The sequence below is a fragment of the Setaria italica genome, chromosome I (genome assembly GCF_000263155.2).
Source record: "Setaria italica strain Yugu1 chromosome I, Setaria_italica_v2.0, whole genome shotgun sequence".
In the NCBI taxonomy this organism is placed as follows: Eukaryota; Viridiplantae; Streptophyta; class Magnoliopsida; order Poales; family Poaceae; genus Setaria; species Setaria italica.
The window spans coordinates 5,774,350-5,781,122 of NC_028450.1; the positions used below are offsets into that span (position 1 = coordinate 5,774,350).

Sequence of the window (6,773 nt, forward strand, 5' to 3'; positions counted from 1 at the left end):
ACAGACCAGTACCCACTGCTTGCGATTAAGGGGGTGTTTGGGAGGGGGGGGCCTAAAATCTTTAGCCCCCATCCTATCGAAATGTTTGGGACACTAATCTGACCCAACACGAGAAGTAGTCCAAATTACAAAAATTAATTACACAACCCCCTAGGGCTAAGTCGCATGTATTCAAGATGTGGATAAGCCTTAATTAGGGTCATGATCAAACGCTACGCTGTAACCAGTAACCATTCACTAATGATGGATTAATTAGGCTTAATAGATTCGTCTCGCGATTTAGCCTAGGGGTTCTGCAATTTAGTTTTGTAATTAGCTTATGTTTAGTCCTCCTAATGAGTATCCGAACATCCGATATGACAGGGCTAAAGTTTAGCCCACTCCTCCCAAACATCTGAGGAAGGATAGCGAATCGATGCAATCGATTTTGTTTCATCAGAAGAAACTATACAAGTTTTATCAGCATGGTTTTCTATGTTTTCTCTGACCAGTTTACCTGGTGCGCATGTTTTCGGTTACACATAAACGTTCACATACACACACGCAAATACCTCCTACGTCGAGGATCTTCAAAAGATCTAGCCGACATATCTTAATAACGATAAATTCAACATGAAAGAGTAATCAATCAAAAATAAGAACATCATACTGACGCAATGTTGTTGCTTGTATTGTGTAGACACAACACAAGGAAATGCCTTTGAGATCGAAAGCGACGCATGGACATTTATGGCTAAGCATGTAGTAGTACAGACGAACTTGTTCTGACACAAGTAGTAGTATAAATACACACGTATAGCGTACGTACTGGAAGGATTGAGAGTTTGAGACTGCTATAAAACTAAACACTGACGTTTGTCATGTCTCATGTCTACCTGATGGCAGTGATGATGTCATGCACAAAAGAGAAGTGGTCTTGTCGATACTTCTGTCTGGGAAGTTAACATAATTTACACTTGGATTAAGACGATCATGCTTGCAAGAAATCAACTCCTTGAAACGGCGCAGCAGCGTCATAAGAAACTCGGCAGAAGACAAGCCATTGGGATCCTGGAGGCATCATGGTAGATCTGGCTTGACGTTTCCTGCCAGCGACGTAATTTTTTTGTTAGCTTATCGGATCAGATCAAGGTGACGCGAGTGTACTTGTTCCGGAGAGACACAGAGAAATGCTTGACGGAAAATTAATACATGGTGACACGTTTACGGAAAAGATACTGATAAATTAGGAGAGTATTCTATAGCCAGCCACCCATCGAACCGGGCTCATGCTCCTGGCCCGCTGGCCGCGTCTGTTGCATGCGCCAGCTGAGCAGGTTGGAGCCGAGGCGCTGGAACACACATTAACTATGCATACGGTGATTATGATAAATAAACACGCAAAGATCCGGTAGTTAATTTAGGTTGATTAGTTGACGGTTGTTTCGGAAATTTTGAGTTCACAGTTGTGGCGTGCGTGCAAGCTAGTGGTCTGGATTACGATAATACGTGAGCAAGCAAGGTTTGTGTACGTGCTGCGTGTGTACGTGATTTTCTTTTTAATCAAGCATCCGTATGTGTTAAGAGAACGAGACCATTCTGATATATATGTAGAACTAGTGCGTGCAATATATGGTAAATATTTAGACGCTTCCGAAAAAGACATGATGTTCAACTGTCGTAATACAGAGAAGAGTGACGATATAGGAAATCGTTACTATTACGATGAGTTGAATTTACCACGAAATCGTTAAGAGAATGCGGATGGCACGAGTCGATAATTAGGATAGAGAGTTACTACAATCTTGTGTGTATTCAAGGAACCAATTAGTATAATAACAAAATGAATTTACCATGAATTAGTCACGAGAATTTGGAAGTCACGAGGCGATAATTAGGATTTTAGGATGCAGAGTTACCACAATTTTGCGCGACAACCGTCAACTAATCAACCTGAATTAACTACCGGATCTTTGCGTGTTTATTTACCATAATCATCGTAGATAATGTGTGTTCCAGCAACTCGGCTCCAACCTGCTCAGCTGGCGCATGCAACAGACGCGGCCAGCGGGCCAGGAGCATGAGCCCGGTTCGGTAGGTGGCTGGTTAGATGGCCTGACTATTTTATAAGCTAGTCTATGATCAGTCAGTCGACTACATTGTTGTTTGAAACCATTCAAGTTATTATAACCATTCTAATGTGTTGAATGGACTGGCTACAGAATAAGCTATTCTATGACCGGCCGTAGCGAGGCTAAAATGCACCCAGGTGCATTCTGTACAACAAATGCACAGACCCCCACCTTACGTCCCGCGCGCTAGCTAATTCACGCGCTAAGGAAAGCCCATACTCCTGCGTGCAAAACTAAATGGAGACAACTAATCACATGACGCCACCTCAGAACTCAACCCACCTACCAGGAAGTATGCACGCAGGAAATCTTTTCTTCATTCTAAACAAAAAATGCGATATTTCCTAAACTGCAAGTCCGATTTTAGATCCGTTTGAAGCAGGTTGTTGGAAAAAATATGCTTAACACAACGAGATCTATGAAGGCTATATTTGATGAAGTTTTTTTCAAATATATAATTGCAACTAAGATGTGCTTTGAGTTGCAAGAACGTCTGCAACCCAATTGCAACTTGATTGTAGCCTATTTAGCACTTGTTATTTATGATTGCAATTATTTAATACTCAGTTGCAACCCAATTGCTACTCTAATTGCACCTAGATATGCTTCCTACTAAATAGAATTGCAACCAGTTACTACTGATTGTAACTAGTTACTACTTGGTTGCAACACGGTTGGTACTCTGGTTGCAACAACGTATGATTGCAACTCAGAATTGCAACATGACGTGATTATGGTGACCAGATGCATATAATACACAAAGTTATAACTAGTTGCAACTCGGTGGTAGATAGAGTTGCAATCGGTAGTACATTGATATGCAACTCACTTAAATGATAAAAAAAATATATCCATATTGGATCTAGTTTTATTGAGCATATTTTTTTGAGTGAGATGCAACAAACGGTTTGTCAATCTAGGTTACGATTTAGAAAAAAAATCGTTTCAAAGATTTGAACCAACAAAAGATTCCATGCATGCAGTCTGGTGGAATTTGTATGCTAGGTAGGTTTACGTGGTAGGTGGAAGATACAAATTAACAGTGCGTTGGTTGCTCCAACCTGATGCACCCACCGGCCTGGGTGTATTCTACATACAGGATGCACCCAGGTGTATTACAGCAAAACAGTGTGTGTACACACACACCATATATTAAAGTGCGGTTGTTTCTTTCGACCATCATGGTTGTTTTGTAAAAAAATCCCTCAACTTTTTCATAATCAACCCGCAGGACTTGGAATAGTTCTTAATAATTTTGCGAAAAGGTCCCCAAACTTTACTGCAATTGACCCGAGGTCCAGCCTTTGCTCTTGTTCTTTTGTCCCGCGCACACAGCGCGCTTGCCGGCGGCGGCGCGGGACGCGCGCCACCACTCCATCGCTCGCGTGGCCAACCCTTCCCGCGCTCACCACGCACTACTGCCACTCGCCCTGGCAGGCAGCTGCTCCCTCGGGCTGCACGCCCTACCCACCACGTAGACCTAAGGGGTGAAGGAGAGAGGAGGAAGGGGAAAGGAAACAAGGAGGTGATTGCCTCCTTGCAGTAAACCAAGTAGAGTCATATGCCAGCGAGGGCATGGCGCCAGGAAGGGGGGCATCTAGCAATTGGGGGCTCGATTTTGCACTTGATTGGAATGATTTGGAGTGGATTGTAGAAGGGAGGTGGATGGAAACAAGAAGAAGAGGCGCCGATGGACGAAGAGGCGGCAACTGGCTGGATGACGATGAGTATAGAGGAAATTGAATGAATGGATAGAACGGAGGTTAAGCGGTGAATTTTTTTTATTTCCATATGTGGATCCCACGTAATAAACAGATGGTATGAAACCACCCATAAATATCTTCTACTACTATACATGCAAAGAGAGGACTACTAGGTACAACGCACCAACATATTGTGAAGCGAAACCAATATATTAGGAACAAGCGAATTATAACGTGAGAGCAAGTAAGGACCCGTAGCATCGCACGGGCATTTCTACTGTTATATATAAAAGTGCAATTTGTCAACCCATTATCGGTGTATTCTCTGTTATATATGTTGTTTGCTTGGTGTGCATGCCCTATCATCCGTTATCTTGTTTTCCTTTTGTGACCTCTTACTACCTCCATTAATTTTCAGAACGATACCCCCACTTTTCTATTGGGAATAGAAGTGTATAACCACCATCACTCCAGAACTTAACCTCATAAAGATTATGTCGTCGCAGAAACTGGTCTGCTTTTGTCCAGCTGACCAACAAGCCTCAAGCCGCTACAATATACGAAGGCTTGACCACCAAAACAAAAATCTATGAATGCTTAAAAGGTCAGGCATAGTGAACTCCCTCGCCTTGCACCACCTCTCCAATGCGATAAGCAGGATTCGATCCTTGGACTGCGCCTGATCACTTTGCCTAATTCATTCTCTATAATATTAACCATATTCTGCTCTGAATGCTCAGCTGAAAGTAGTTCTGCTTCATCCTTGCCATCACCAACTGAACCTAAGGGACTAGCTTCTATCCCAAGAACTTCAACTTGCTCTACAGATTCAGTCAAAGGAGGAGGCAGTGTAGATATGCCCAGATTAATGTTGTGATCATCCATATTATCAACATCAATGTTCTGATTCAGCAGCACAGCATGAGGAAAAGGCTTATATGGCACAATGGCTTTGGAAGTTGAAGGCTGGGCTCCAGAAATTCTTGCAATCCTCCTACTCCCAGTCTCACCAAGTGATAAGCTTTCACTTATTGAGCACATTTGGCTCAAAAGCAGAGTCCCAGGATCTCTTGAGACCCTTCAGCAGAGGAAGCTCATTCACATAAGGTGGCTTAGATGCAGAGATCACAGGTAAAATCATCCTGCAGAGATTAGCAAACATCACACGCTCTTGAGGAGTTTGCTCTGACTCTCCGTGCACCTTACCCTTCTCACACGCTTGGACTTGTTCTGCTTCACACGCTTCCTTAGCTTTCCTAATTAAGGACTCCAACAATATTTTCTTCTCAATCCTAACTCGATAGGCAGACCGAATCTTCTTGTAGGTTCTCAAGCTAAGGGCCATCGACAGAACACCATAATATTTAGGTGCATTATCCATCAACTTTGATACCTAATCTTCTGAAAGCACCTGAAAGAAACCATACAAGGATTTAGTTAGACCTTAACGAAACACTACAAAAACAACCAACTCGAAACCTGTAAACACAAGTACGCAACTAAGCCCACGATGTTTCAATTCGCCAGCTGCAAACAAGATGTCAAGCAAACTTAAGCAAGAAGGATTGCTAAGAAAAAATGCACATAGACGAATCGCCTGTTCATGTATTAAGAGTAAAACCAGCCAGCCCTGGGCATGAGGCTGAAGACCCTTTGCCTCCGCCTGATTCGCTGCCGCAGTCAAATCACAGCTAACCCACTCCACCGTAACAGCACTCGTGCCCGCACGCGGCTCGTCGGTGCGGCCACCGCCCCCCTGCCCTACCTCTTTTAAGCCCGCCTCCAACCCCACAGCCCCCAAATTCTAACTCGCCGATGCAGAGGAAGCAGCAGGTTGACTGGATCTGTGTGACCGGATCCAAATTGATTTCGTGAACGTGGAAATCGCCTCCCCAGATCTCTGTTTCCCCACCGCTATAAGGATCCGCTCTAGGGTTTCCGTTCTACCCTCAATAGCTACTGAAGTTTTCACTTCCGACGTGGGTGAGATTGAGAGAGGAGGATGACGGCGGGCGGGAAGCTCACCTATACTGGAGGCTGTACGCCCCTTAAATCGTCGCCCCATCGCCGGAGGAGGCTGCGAGAGGAGGTCGGGAATGGGGATCGGGGGGACTCCGGGAGGACCCCGCGGTGCTTCGCGTCGGGGTCACGCGGAATCAAGGGGGTTGATTAGAGCTGCGGCTAAAGTTCAGCCTAAACCCTATAAGCCACGGGACGCGCGCGGATTTGTTGATGGGCCGTTTTCTGTTGTTTTATTCGGCCTAGCACATCTTTCGATCTTTTGTCTCCTCGGCTGGAGCCTTCGTCACATGGAACGGAAAAATGGATCGTTCGCAGGCTCGAAGCGTCGTTGTGGTGACCCCCGTCCCCTCGCCAACACAGGGCAGCCACAGCGAGCGGCGAGCAGGGTTCGCGGCGGTTCTCGGAGACCGGGGCAGCGGCGAGTGAGGGTCGCGGTGGTTCTCGGAGACCGCCGCGTGCGGGGGCTGCGGGGCCGGGGCCCCAGCGGCATGCGGCAGTCCTGGGAGGCGGCGCTGTGGGCAGCGTTGATGCCGGCGCGGAGCTGCTCACGCACTTGCTCCCAGCGTGGGTCCAGGGAGAAGGCAGAGCACGGCGGAGGTCGAGGCGCATGCACAGGAACCGCGGCCGCTTTCGCCCCAGTAGCGCCGCCTCCCCCTCACCGCCCAACGATGCTCAGCCGCGTCCGTCGTCGAGCTGAAGCGCCGTAAAGCTGCAGCCCACGGCAAGGCTAGCAGTTGGGGAGAGGGTGCGGCGGTGGCCAACAGTCGTCGATTTGGATTTGCAGTAGAAGGCAAGTCGTTAAGAAATCTTCTGTGGGTGAAACGAATCTTGATTCTGTACCTTTGATTATGCAGCTTACGTTGATGATTTGGATGCCGTTCCATTGCCTTCCTTTCTCCAAATAAATTTTGGTTTGTTTGTGGTTCACGTGCAATTG

The 6,773-nt window shown here is 46.2% G+C and overlaps 1 long non-coding RNA gene across 1 annotated transcript; it reads right to left on the reverse strand.

Moving 5' to 3' along the window:
• Positions 1–4,005: 4,005 nt before the first annotated feature.
• LOC101785675 lies at positions 4,006–6,563 on the reverse strand. Its single transcript, XR_214436.3, has 2 exons — positions 5,840–6,563; positions 4,006–5,225 (listed from the first exon to the last, which is right to left on the reverse strand). It is a non-coding gene; the product is annotated as an uncharacterized LOC101785675 (long non-coding RNA).
• Positions 6,564–6,773: the final 210 nt, after the last annotated feature.